At 36.5% G+C, this 15464-nt stretch overlaps 1 pseudogene; it reads left to right on the top strand.

Annotated features, from left to right (window-relative positions):
* The first annotated feature begins 191 nt into the window (after positions 1–191).
* On the top strand, positions 192–15464 carry LOC138333661 (60S ribosomal export protein NMD3-like; annotated as a pseudogene).

Below are 15464 nucleotides of genomic sequence, written 5' to 3'. Positions count from 1 at the left end.
TGACGGACTTGCAGTTTTTGATACAGGCCTGTGTGGGCTTTGTCAAGGCTCGTCTGAAAACAATATAAAATCACCAGGTCCGTCTTTAATTAATAAACGAACAACTAGGTCCAACCAGTCAAACCGTAAATATTTTCCGGAATATTAATTCTGCCGACGCTTTTCCATTTAGAAATATTGACATCATTTCCGGTTATATTTCACAACTTGTCCATGTGGTTTTCCGTCGGGCTACAAATTAAGAGTCTTTCGATTCGTGGATGCGAAGCCCACGATTTTGAAAAATGGAATATATGAAGGAAAACCCGACATCTTCAGTAAATCTAATGTAAGTATCATTTGTACAATTACATTCTAAGTTTAATCCAATCTGGCAACAAAATTTCTGACATTAGTCAGGTCGGGGAGAAGTCCTGATTTGGCTATAATAGCCAAATACGGCTATAATAGCCAAATATAGCTATATAAACAGTGGCAAAACACATGGAATCTGCCGAAAAATGTATTTAAAGCAAAAAGCGAGTCTTACAGTAAATTGGAATATGATCTATGTTCTTAGTTATTACAAAAACGATGTTGAAACCAAAAACTCACCTGTGCAATTTTGTGTAAAATCCCTGGTTTTTATCGCCATAATAACAGAATGAACAAAGGGGAGTAACTCTAACTGAAGGAGAACTCGGACCATACCCAAGTCGGCCCATTGACATTTTCGGCCGCCGGTCAAAAAGGGAAAACAAAGTCGTATAAATCCCCTTCCGGTTGAAGCGACTCTGGCTCGATTGGCACAAATATGGGAGAACATGTGCAAGTTATAGTGACCTTAAGATGGATTAGAAATTGGTTAATAAGCAAATGCAGACAACAATTGCAATTTCCTGCTAGAAAAACGATGATTTTACAGAAAAATGCACAGACGAGTTTTTCATTTTAACCTTGTTATCGTGTCAACTTAGGACAAGGATAACGTACATAGCGCCAAAAACTCTCGCTTTTTGCAACATAGACCTCTTCTGGAAGAATTAATGCGTTTTGCCACTGTTTATATAGCTATATTTGGCTATTATAGCCGTATTTGGCTATTATAGCCAAATCAGGACTTCTCCTCGACCTGTTAGTGATATGACACGGGTTTGATCAGGCACAACCCTGCATATGGGTAATAGTTACCCATTTGAGTAACAGTTACCTGTTTGTAGTAATCAATAAGTTACCCAAATGAGTAATTCTATGAAAAGAAAACACATGATGTTGTTTTAAAAGTCATTATCAAAAAAGGGCGTCATAATATTTAGAATGTCCTACAACTGATCTAAGACTCTATGTTTCTGTGGGTGAAATATCAAATTCTGTTGTCTAACTTTGTTGTTAGGTGACTATATATAGTAGTCCGCAAAAACTGACATAATCACAGGCTCAAAATTCTGACTCACTGATCGCCTGTTTATATGGTCAGCTGCCCTATAGCTACTGCTCTTAAAAATGTATTCCATTACTTATTCCAGATTATGTTGTCAATGTGGTACTCAGATCGAGCCAAACCCGACCAACATGTGTGTGGCGTGTCTGCGGACTCAGGTCGACATTACGGAAGGGATACCAAAACAGGGAGTTCTCTACTTCTGTAGAAACTGTGAAAGGTTTGTAGTAAACTAAAAAATATTGACAAATTCCACAACATTAATAAGTATTTTTAATGATACTGTTGCCTCTTATCTGGGGTGCCTGAAAAAAGTGACCAATTTGTTTGATTCCAGAGATTAAAAGATTTTGGCAATTGTTAGAGGCCATTTGCAAAAAATAATATTTTCCTATAATAGGAAACATATATATTAGGAGTCATTTTTAGCTCACCAGGCCTGATATATACACAATGCAGCCAGGAAACTATACAATACAGAAATGTCACAATCACAGCATATAGTGTATACACTGCAGGCAATAATTCATGCCCAACAAATTGGACCATATTATTTTGATTTCCTGCAGACTTAAATATAACAAGGTACAACAGCAGTAACATGCTATGACTGCGTATATATATATTTTGCTGAACAAACAATTTCCTGGTATTCTGTTTATGAACGTTTATGATTGATTTTTGTAGGTATCTCCAGCCCCCAAGCCATTGGGTCACAGCTGCCCTGGAGTCCAGAGAACTTCTGTCTGTTTGTCTGAAGAAATTAAAAAGCGGCCTTAGCAAGGTAGTAGCACACCGTAGAGCTGTCATTGATATAAACTTTTAAGTATCAATATATTGAATAAAAAATATCACGATGTATTGATGTATCGATATATATTGAAATAATGGTGTTGTTGGAAAAGGATAAAACCCGGAACGGTCATTTTGTGTGTATTACATAATCAGTTTATGAATGAAAAGATGTATGTCACTCGGGAACTCTTGCTGAGTATTTCATATATAATTCACAGTAATTGTGAAAAAATCTTATAGAGTTAACATGATCAGGAACCTTACAAAATATATACAATTAGTATAATGTAAGAAATAATACATAATTTGTTGGCATTTAAAATTCCAATCTTACTTGGTAATAGGCAGGTCATCAAGTACAATTTCGCTCATTGTATTGATTTTAGAAAATAGGAATCAATATCTTATCGGAAGATGAGAATCCTCAATACATCGATATCATTTGTTATGATGACCGTTCTAACACTATGAATAGTGATTTATATCTATATAAAGGTTGATCCTTTACATATGCTGCCCAGATTTATGTATCTTTCAGGTCCATTTTAGTGTCATCATATTTTGTGAGTGTTTTTGTGTCAGATTTTGTTTTTGTGTCAGATTTAAATTCATTGTTCCTCGTCTGTTTCAGGTCCATTTAGTAGACGCCGGGTTTGTGTGGACGGAGCCTCACTCACAGAGGATTAAAGTCAAGCTGTCGGTGCAGAAAGAGGTAAAGAAATAATGGTTTAAAAAATGGTGCAGATTTCTTAAAAAACTTTTCTGGATTCTAGACTGACTTCATGAGTGGTGAATATTTACACAATTCATTTCTCCACAGATGTAATGAATATTTACATCATTTATTTCTCCACAGGTGTTGAACAGTGCTGTTCTCCAGCAGGTGTTTGTGGTGGAGTTTGTTGTCAATAACCAGATGTGTGATGATTGTCATCGTGTTGAGGCCAAAGATTTCTGGAGGGCGGTGGTTCAGCTAAGACAAAGGGTAAAAACATAACTCTAATTTATGTAATCTGATTATATTTTTGTGTAAAATCCTGAGATTCACCATAACTAGCGTCTCTTAGCCTATAAGGTCCCCTTCCCTCTATAGAGGGACCCCTTACAACATACATTTTCATTACCTGATAAGCAACCCCGTTTGTTATATTTTTTAGGCACCCTAGGCTCTAAGTTTGATGAATTGGTTAATTAATACACTGCAGTGTACTGATTATTTATTTAAATCACATTGCTGTTTTTTTATTGTAAAATTTTGAGAATTATCCACATATTTATATATTTTGTAATTGTGAAAACTAGGTATAATGTAATATGTTGGGACATCTTAACCACTCAGTCACCGTGGCCTATATAAGCTATTGTAATATGTCGGGACATCTTAACCACTCAGCCACCACGGCCCATATAAAAACTATTGTAATATGTTGGGACATCTTAACCACTCGGCCACCACGGCCCATAAAAACTATTGTAATATGTCGGGACATCTTAACCACTCAGCCACCACGGCCCATAAAAACTATTGTAATATGTTGGGACATCTTAACCACTCGGCCACCACGGCCCATAAAAACTATTGTAATATGTTGGGACATCTTAACCACTCGGCCACCATGGCCCATAAAAGCTATTGTAATATGTAGGGACATCTTAACCACTCGGCCACCGCGGCCCATAAAAGCTATTGTAATATGTAGGGACATCTTAACCACTCGGCCACCACGGCCCATAAAAGCTATTGTAATATGTTGGGACATCTTAACCACTCGGCCACCACGGCCCATAAGAGCTATTGTTATATGTTGGGACATCTTAACCACTCAGCCACCACGGCCCATAAAAACTATTGTAATATGTTGGGACATCTTAACCACTCGGCCACCATGGCCCATAAAAGCTATTGTAATATGTAGGGACATCTTAACCACTCGGCCACCGCGGCCCATAAAAGCTATTGTAATATGTAGGGACATCTTAACCACTCGGCCACCACGGCCCATAAAAGCTATTGTAATATGTTGGGACATCTTAACCACTCGGCCACCACGGCCCATAAAAGCTATTGTAATATGTTGGGACATCTTAACCCACTCGGCCACCACGGCCCATAAGAGCTATTGTTATATGTTGGGACATCTTAACCACTCGGCCACCACAGCCCATAATGCTATGTATAGTGTAATATGATACAGTAATTGTATGTGAACCTTGGTAACATTTAAGTATATTTTATGGTATATTTTTGAAAACAGGCTCCAAGGAAAACTTGTTATTATTAGTTATTTTGATTGTTTTACAGACAGACCACAAGAAGACATTTTACTATCTGGAGCAGCTGATCCTGAAACATAAAGCACACGTGAACACAGTGAACATCAAACCTCTCCATGGTAAGAAAATGTCAATAGATGGAATCATGGTCGTCCCGGAGTATCAATCAAGGGTTGACTTTGGAAACCTGGACATATATTAGTAGTGTATTTTGTGTGACGACTAAAATGTTTCTTACTAAAGGAAGGGTATCATTTATAGGGTCACTCAGTAATAAGCAAAATATTTTGTATGAAGATAGAGTAACCTTGGTCAGCTGCATATTGCATGCTATTCAGAACATCATTATTTTCCTGGGCTCATGGTAATATTTAAGGGGTCTTGACATGACCTGGTTAAGATGATTATACTCGAGGGTCACATGGGCTGGGTGACGGGGATAAAATAGGTAATATTCAATCAATGGTATTATTAAAAATCAATTAATATATTGATACATTTTGCAATCACTCCTGTGTATAACTACCACCTGTGTATACCTAACACCTCTCTATAACAACCACCTGTCTAAAACAGCCACATGTCTATAACAACCACCTGTATATGACAACCACATGTCTATAACAACAACCTGTCTATAACAACCACCTGTCTAAAACAACCACATATCTAAAACAACCTCCTGTCAATAACAGCCACCTGTCTAAAACAACCACCTATCTAAAACAACCACCTGTCAATAACAGCCACCTGTCTAAAAACAACCACCTGTCAATAACAACAACCTGTCTAAAACAGCCACATGTCTATAACAACCACCTGTATATGACAACTACATGTCTATAACAACAACCTGTCTATAACAACCACCTGTCTAAAACAGCCACCTATCTAAAACAACCACATGTCTAAAACAACCACCTGTCTATAACAACTACCTCTATAACAACCACCTGTCTATAACAACTACCTGATATAACTACCACCTGTCTATAACAACCACCTCTCAATAACAACCACCTGTCTATAACAACTACCTCTCTATAACAACCACCTGTCTATAACAACTACCTGATATAACTACCACTTGTGTATACCTACCACCTGTCTATAACAACCACCTGTCTAAAACAGACACCTGCCTAAAGCAATATCTGTCTATAACAATTACTGCCTTTAATAACGGCCCATGTTTTTATCTTTTGTTTGATATCATAGAGGGACTGGACTTCTATTATGCCCATAAAAATGATGCCAGGAAGCTGGTGGATTTCCTGGAGACGGTGGTACCCTGCAAGTAAGTTTATAGTAATTCTATATAGTATGGAAATATTATAGACAGTTTGCATTCATTGATATTCAAAAGGATGAATTGAGGTTGAATTTTCATTTTAAAGGTTTTTATTGCATGCATATTTTGATTTCGTTTAAATGTTGAATGTTTTAGTAATAATTTTTCCTCTCCACTTTTTGTGTCCGTTTCTCCATCTGTCTGTTCACTGTATAATTGTTTCATGACGTTATTCCCTCGTTAATTATCACAACTTTCCTCCTCCTTTTGTGAATAGAGAATTAATTAATGTGTAGAGATGAGCAAAGGATTTTGTATGCTTCTTAATTATCTGGATAAGGGCACTTGCTATTGTTCGAATCATATCATGGGCACCTAAACAGTGTTGATAAACATATATATATGTTTACTATAAATGTTCATTTGGCTGCAAGTATTTATGGTAAAGTAATAAAATTTGGGACATTTAAGGGGACTGTAAAAGCTTGTGTATTACAGAGTTATTGCCCTTGTTTTTCAGACACAATGTTGCGCAGGAGCTTGTTTACTCATGACCCCCACAACAACACCTACACCTACAAACACACATTCTCTGTGTCTATTGTACCCATATGTAAGGTAAGTGTGTCACCTACACACACACATTCTCTGTGTCTATTGTACCCATATGTAAGGTAAGTGTGACACCTACACACACATTCTCTGTGTGTTGTACCCATATGTAAGGTAAGTGTGACACCTACACACACCCATTCTCTGTGTCTATTGTACCCATATGTAAGGTAATAAGTGTGTCACCTACACACACACATTCTCTGTGTGTTGTACCCATATGTAAGGTAAGTGTGTCACCTACACACACACATTCTCTGTGTCTATTGTACCCATATGTAAGGTAAATGTGTCACCTACACACACACATTCTCTGTGTCTATTGTACCCATATGTAAGGTAAGTGTGACACCTACACACACACATTCTCTGTGTCTGTTGTACCTATATGTAAGGTAAGTGTGTAACTTACACACACATTCTCTGTGTCTATTGTACCCATATGTAAGGTAAGTGTGTCACCTACACACACATTCTCTGTGTCTATTGTACCCATATGTAAGGTAAGTGTGTCACCTACACACACATTCTCTGTGTCTATTGTACCCATATGTAAGGTAAGTGTGTCACCTACACACACATTCTCTGTGTCTATTGTACCCATATGTAAGGTAAGTGTGTCACCTACACACACATTCTCTGTGTCTATTGTACCCATATGTAAGGTAAGTGTGTCACCTACACACACACATTCTCTGTGTGTTGTACCCATACATAAGGTAAGTGTGTCACCTACACACACATTCTCTGTGTCTATTGTACCCATATGTAAGGTATGTGTGTTAAACTATATTGAAATCGACTACTTTCCATAATAGCATCTTTCAAATTATAAGTAAAGATTTCGATAAAAAAATCAAATGAAAATATTTCCCAGCAATTTTATTTCCACATTTTGTTTGCCCGTTTCTGGACGAAAACTAGTATACTGGTATCTTACGATGAGTGTCTATAAATGGAATGATTCCAGTTAAAACAGGACTAACTTCCTTCGAGTTATAATAGATTGGTATAGAGAAATAAAATATGTTTGCCGGTATCCGGATAGCAATGTTACAAACGTATGATGTCACAGAAGGGACGTACGGTTTATGTTAATAGGACATTAAACTATTGAAACCAAATCATCTACTGTTGTATATAAAGATTCATTGAAATATTTTAATTTTCTAGGATAATATCGTGTGTCTGCCACAGAAATTGGCACATTCGCTCGGAAATATCAACCCCATATGTGTTTGCTATAAAGTCACGCAGGCTGTCCATATCATCGACCCAAACACACTGCAAGGTAGGGCCACAAAATATCTGTATGTACGAATATCTCAATCTGTATGGAAATTAGGATCAGCAAAAGGCTTTCTGAGTTCTGGCCAGCATTTAAAATAACGTCTGTCCATCTGCCAGTGACCTGCAACTTTATAGTCAGGCAGACAATTTTCCCATGTAGCTGGTCCTTTGACTGGCAACTTTTAGTCCCGATATATACAAAACAAAAATAGTAGGACTGTAGAAAGGGCGAAGATCAAACTAAAACAAATTTTCCTAATATTCTGGTTTTCAGTTAACTTTGTTAAGAATGCACGATACTAAACTGGATATGTGAATATATTTTGTTAGTAAAACTTTGCTAGTAATTAAATAAACTACAAGAAAAAATTGTAACGTTGTAAGGACCAGTAACTTTTAGTCAGGACCAGTGACTTTCAGTCTGGACCAGTAACTTTTAGTGTGGACCAGTAACTTTCTGGGTCAGCCTGTCCTACGGACCCTTAAAGGGAACACTGGTACTGACCAGTTAAATTTTCAATTACTAAGAGTTTTCATTCTATAATGAATAGTTTTATCTTCCCTTTGTTTTCACAGTGGCTGAGATCAGTGGAGCGGTTTACTTCCGGTCACCGTTCTCAAATCTGTGCTCATCGAAACAGTTGGTGGAATTCATGGTCATGCAAGTGGACTTTGTACCTGAATGGGAACAGAGTAAACGGAAAGTACCAACATCCAATAAGGTATAATATTATAGATTTTAGTGTATTAATATATATAATAAGGTATTATAGATTTTAGTGTATTAATATATATATAAGGTATTATAGATTTTAGTGTATTAATATATATAATAAGGTATTATAGATTTTAGTGTATTAACATATGCAATAAGGTATTATAGATTTTAGTGTATTAATATATATAATAAGGTATTATAGATTTTAGTATATTAATATATTATAATAAGGTATTATAGATTTTAGTGTATTAAACATATATATATATAAGGTATTATAGGATTTTTAGTGTATTAATATATATAATAAGGTATTATAGATTTTAGTGTGTATTAACCATAATATATAATAACTAAAGGTATTATTTTAAGAATTTTAGTGTATTAATATATATAATAAGGTATTATAGATTTTAGTGTATTAATTAATATAATAAGGTATTAAAGATTTTAGTGTATTAAATATAATTAAGATAAATATATTTAAGATAATGATTATCTAAAAAGTTGGTGGAAAGCAACTCAAACAAAGGTTATCTTATGTTCACCTATTAGGAGAGACACAAATATAAGATTAGTGTGCAAGTAAATACATCAATTCGATTTCTAAGGTTGCTGATTTTGCCTATCTTGCCCTGTTGCATTGCCATGTGACAATCACACTGTCGCAATGTTCATTGCCGCTCTGTCGCTTGGCGCATTGTTGCGGTGTCGTAGGGCGCATAGTCCACATATTGTTGAAGTTGCATTATTTAGAACAGTGTCATTACAATTCAAGTTGGCAGTTATACCACATAAGCAAACTTACTTAAATGCAGTTTAGTTGGTTTTCACAACTCCAGTGTAATCATTCATGGTGATTGCTTACCAATCGGGGGGCTTCGTATCGTCCCTTGGGTCACGGGAAACAGAAACCAATAATCTCCATTAATGGCTATTTCTCATGATCACATATAAGGAGAGAAAAAACCCATCATTGATATGATGGGATTATCAAAGATATGCTTATTTGGATACATCCATCAATATTACCGCAATTTACATTTCCCTGGGCATTTGATCTGCCAATTGAAGATATTTCTAATTTCTATGGAGGTGATTTCCAAGCAATTCCAACGAAACGGGTAATAAAAACGAAAAGAGATTGACTGCAAGTTGTGAGGGTGATTTCAATTTTATTCGTATAAAATGTGATTTTGTACTCCCCAAGTTCATTACTAAGTGGGTTGAACTGTAATAAGGTATTATTGATTTTAGTGTATCAGGTAATTATAAGGTAAGTTACGGTATAATAAGGTATTACAAAATTTAAAGTGATGCTCTATTTAACAGCATGTCCCTGGCCGAAGTGTGGGTGACCAGAATGACCAGCTCTGGCCTGAGTGAACCAACAACACTATTGCAAGACGTTCCTCGGTCATCTGCTTAACGTAGGAGATGTCGTCCTCGGGTAAGAAAACCACAATTTGTACACTACAAATTACACAGGTAAAAATTGGTCGATTTCTATTATAAGATCCAAGGTATTTGAGATTTATTATAATGGTATGATTGATTTAGTCCTATTACTAATACAGTTCCCTGGGTATATTGATCTTTAAGGTTGTCTATATAATTGGCTGGGATGAGATGTGTCTAACTATATGTACACCATTGTACACCATTTAGATTTGACTGTTTGGGTATGTATTATATAAGATTTCCATATTGCAAAAAGGTCCGATTTACTTTGTTTCAGATTTGATTTCACGAATGCCAACCTAAGACAATGCCGAGTTGGAGATATTTTCCATGGAAATATTCCGATTTTGTTATGTGGTGCCAGGAATTTCGAATTCCATTATCCAGACTGAACATGTGTATGTGAGTTATCATTCAAAAGGATCCTTAAGATGTTAGTGAAAATTCTTTGTTTCAGCTTCTGATATTTTGAATTTCTAAAATGCTCAATTATTGGATCAGTCTGTGACTATTCAAATGATTTATTTTTGGAAAATGCTCCTGCTATGCAAATGCAAATTAGTTGCTATTATGAAGAAAGTTCAATGCCAGTGAACAAACAAATTCCTGTCACATGTGTGAATACCTAAAATATTCACAAACTATGAATTTAAGTTAAAATTTCATGTGAAATAGTCCATTTTGTTATGGGTCACTTGATCTTGTAACAATGGGCTACCAAAATGAATTTGATTTCGAATAAGGACTGCAAAATCTTAAAGGATTTAAGGAAATTTTATTATGGACCCTGGAAATCAAATCTCCAATCTAAGAAAAGAAATTGTAGGGCTACCAAAATGAAAATTGATCTTCAAATCTACGGAAGGAAATTTTGTTATGACCTTTGTTTTCTAAGTCAAAAGTTCAGCAATCAATTTAATGGCAAAAGGTTTCCTCCTCCAATTCGTATACAGAAAGTTCAAAGGAACAACGATTTCTTAATAAATGTAGGTGCTTGTCAAGAAAGTGTTTTTAATAGGAGACATGTTGATCTTCAAAGGTACAGAAAAGAGGCGATTAGGATTTACTCCGGCAATCAAGGTCCTTCTAATCTACAGAAAGTTCACAAGATGACATGGTACGACCAGAATGACAGCTATTTAATAGGCAAACATGTGTCCTTCCAATCTACAGAAAGTTCAGTCAAGAACGATTTAATAGGCAAACATGTGGTCCTCGGTCTAATCTACAGAAAGTTCAGCAAGAACGATTTAATAGGCAAACATGTGTGCCTTCCAATCTACAGAAAGTTCAGCAAGAACGATTTAATAGGCAAACATGATTTAATCTAGGCAGAAAGTTCAGCAAGAATGTGGTCCCTTCCAATCTACAGAAAGTTCAGCAAGAACGATTTAATAGGCAAACATGTGGTTCTTCCTTCAGAAAGTTCAGCATCTACAGAAATGTAATAGGCAAACAACCTTCCGATTTTAATAGGCAAAAATATAGGCAATGTGTGGTCCTTCTTCAATCTACAACACAGAAAGTTCAGCAAGAACGATTTAATAGGCAAACATGTGGTCCTTCCAATCTACAGAAAGTTCAGCAATGAACGATTTAATAGGCAAACATGTGGTCCTCTATTACTTGGGATATAAAGTTCCAATCTACAGAAAGTTCAGCAAGAACGATTATTATAATAGGCAAACATAGGCAAACAGAAAGTTCAGCAGAACGATTTAAAATAGGCAAACATCCCAATCTATACAGAAAGTTCAGCAAGAATTTTAATAGGCAAACATGTGGTCCTTTCCAATCTACAGAAAGTTCAGCAAGAACGAAGAATTTTAATAGGCAAACATGTGGTCCTTCCAATCTACAGAAAGTTCAGCAAGAATGATTTTAATAGGCAAACATGTGGTCCTTCCAATCTACAGAAAGTTCAGCAAGAACGATTTAATAGGCAAACATGTGGTCCTTCCAATCTACAGAAAGTTCAGCAAGAACGATTTTTAATAGGCAAACATGTGGTCCTTCCAATCTACAGAAAGTTCAGCAAGAACGATTTAATAGGCAAACATGTGGTCCTTTCAATCTACAGAAAGTTCAGCAAAGAACGATTTTAATAGGCAAACATGTGGTCCTTCCAAAAGTCTACAGAAAACATGTGTTCAGCAAGAAACAATTTAATAGGCAAAACATGTGGGTCCTTCTAATCTACAGAAAGTTCAGCAAGAACGATTTAATAGGCAAACATGTGGTCCTTCCAATCTACAGAAAGTTCAGCAAGAACGATTTAATAGGCAAACATGTGGTCCTTGGTCCTTCTACAGAACAGAAAGTTCAGCAAGAACGATTTAATAGGCAAACATGTGGTCCTTCCAATCTACAGAAAGTTCAGCAAGAACGATTTAATAGGCAAACATGTGGTCCTTCCAATCTACAGAAAGTTCAGCAAGAACGATTTAATAGGCAAACATGTGGTCCTTCCAATCTACAGAAAGTTCAGCAAGAACGATTTAATAGGCAAACATGTGGTCCTTCCAATCTACAGAAAGTTCAGCAATTAAATAGGCAAACATGTGGTCCTTCCAATCTACAGAAAGTTCAGCAAGAACGATTTAATAGGCAAACATGTGGTCCTTCCAATCTACAGAAAGTTCAGCAAGAACGATTTAATAGGCAAACATGTGGTCCTTCCAATCTACAGAAAGTTCAGCAAGAACGATTTAATAGGCAAACATGTGGTCCTTCCAATCTACAGAAAGTTCAGCAAGAACGATTTAATAGGCAAACATGTGGTCCTTCCAATCTACAGAAAGTTCAGCAAGAACGATTTAATAGGCAAACATGTGGTCCTTCCAATCTACAGAAAGTTCAGCAAGAACGATTTAATAGGCAAACATGTGGTACTTCTAATCTACAGAAAGTTCAGCAAGAACGATTTAATAGGCAAACATGTGGTCCTTCCAATCTACAGAAAGTTCAGCAAGAACGATTTAATAGGCAAACATGTGGTCCTTCCAATCTACAGAAAGTTCAGCAAGAACGATTTAATAGGCAAACATGTGGTCCTTCCAATCTACAGAAAGTTCAGCAAGAACGATTTAATAGGCAAACATGTGGTCCTTCCAATCTACAGAAAGTTCAGCAAGAACGATTTAATAGGCAAACATGTGGTCCTTCCAATCTACAGAAAGTTCATCGAATTTACAGAACAATTAAATAGGCAAACATGTGGTCCTTCCAATCTACAGAAAGTTCAGCAAGAACGATTTAATAGGCAAACATGTGGTCCTTCTAATCTACAGAAAGTTCAGCAAGAACGATTTAATAGGCAAACATGTGGTCCTTCCAATCTACAGAAAGTTCAGCAAGAACGATTTAATAGGCAAACATGTGGTCCTTCCAGTCTACAGAAAGTTCAGCAAGAACGATTTAATAGGCAAACATGTGGTCCTTCCAGTCTACAGATCCTTCCAATCTACAGAACAATTAAATAGGCAAACATGTGGTCCTTCTAATCTACAGAAAGTTCAGCAAGAACGATTTAATAGGCAAACATGTGGTCCTTCTAATCTACAGAAAGTTCAGCAAGAACGATTTAATAGGCAAACATGTGGTCCTTCTAATCTACAGAAAGTTCAGCAAGAACGATTTAATAGGCAAACATGTGGTCCTTCTAATCTACAGAAAGTTCAGCAAGAACAATTAAATAGGCAAACATGTGGTCCTTCCAATCTACAGAAAGTTCAGCAAGAACGATTTAATAGGCAAACATGTGGTCCTTCCAATCTACAGAAAGTTCAGCAAGAACGATTTAATAGGCAAACATGTGGTCCTTCCAATCTACAGAAAGTTCAGCAAGAACGATTTAATAGGCAAACATGTGGTCCTTCCAATCTACAGAAAGTTCAGCAAGAACGATTTAATAGGCAAACATGTGGTCCTTCCAATCTACAGAAAGTTCAGCAAGAACGATTTAATAGGCAAACATGTGGTCCTTCCAATCTACAGAAAGTTCAGCAAGAACGATTTAATAGGCAAACATGTGGTCCTTCCAATCTACAGAAAGTTCAGCAAGAACGATTTAATAGGCAAACATGTGGTCCTTCCAATCTACAGAAAGTTCAGCAAGAACGATTTAATAGGCAAACATGTGGTCCTTCCAATCTACAGAAAGTTCAGCAAGAACGATTTAATAGGCAAACATGTGGTCCTTCCAATCTACAGAAAGTTCAGCAAGAACGATTTAATAGGCAAAACATGTGGTCCTTCCAATCTACAGAAAGTTCAGCAAGAACGATTTAATAGGCAAACATGTGGTCCTTCCAATCTACAGAAAGTTCAGCAAGAACGATTTAATAGGCAAACATGTGGTCCTTCCAATCTACAGAAAGTTCAGCAAGAACGATTTAATAGGCAAACATGTGGTCCCTTCCAATCTACAGAAAGTTCAGCAAGAACGATTTAATAGGCAAACATGTGGTCCCTCCAATCTACAGAAAGTTCAGCAAGAACGATTTAATAGGCAAACATGTGGTCCTTCCAATCTACAGAAAGTTCAGCAAGAACGATTTAATAGGCAAACATGTGGTCCTTCCAATCTACAGAAAGTTCAGCAAGAACGATTTAATAGGCAAACATGTGGTCCTTCCAATCTACAGAAAGTTCAGCAAGAACGATTTAATAGGCAAACATGTGGTCCTTCCAATCTACAGAAAGTTCAGCAAGAACGATTTAATAGGCAAACATGTGGTCCTCCAATCTACAGAAAGTTCAGCAAGAACGATTTAATAGGCAAACATGTGGTCCTTCCAATCTACAGAAAGTTCAGCAAGAACGATTTAATAGGCAAACATGTGATCCTTCCAATCTACAGAAAGTTCAGCAAGAACGATTTAATAGGCAAACATGTGATCCTTCCAATCTACAGAAAGTTCAGCAAGAACGATTTAATAGGCAAACCTGTGGTCCCTCCAATCTACAGAAAGTTCAGCAAGAACGATTTAATAGGCAAACATTAGTGGTCCCTGTTCCAATCTACAGAAAGTTCAAAGATACGATTAATAGGCAAACATGTGGTCCTTCAAATCTACAAAAGTTCAGCAAGAACGATTTAATAGGCAAACATGTGGTCCCTCCAATCTACAGAAAGTTCAGCAAGAACGATTTAATAGGCAAACATGTGGTCCTTCCAATCTACAGAAAGTTCAGCAAGAACGATTTAATAGGCAAACATGTGGTCCTTCCAATCTACAGAAAGTTCAGCAAGAACGATTTAATAGGCAAACATGTGATCCTCCTTCCAGATAATTAACAGAAAGTTCAGCAAGAACGATTTAATAGGCAAACATGTGGTCCTTCCAATCTACAGAAAGTTCAGCAAGAACGATTTAATAGGCAAACATGTGGTCCTTCCAATCTACAGAAAGTTCAGCAAGAACGATTTAATAGGCAAACATGTGATCCTTTCCAATCTACAGAAAGTTCAGCAAGAACGATTTAATAGGCAAACATGTGGTCCCTCCAATCTACAGAAAGTTCAGCAAAAGAACGATTTAATAGGCAAGGGCAAACATGTGTCCTTCCAATCTACAGAAAGTTCAGCAAGAACGATTTAA

The sequence above is a fragment of the Argopecten irradians genome, chromosome 1, assembly GCF_041381155.1.
Source record: "Argopecten irradians isolate NY chromosome 1, Ai_NY, whole genome shotgun sequence".
NCBI classification, from domain to species: Eukaryota; Metazoa; Mollusca; class Bivalvia; order Pectinida; family Pectinidae; genus Argopecten; species Argopecten irradians.
This window is presented reverse-complemented; position numbering and strand designations above follow the sequence as displayed.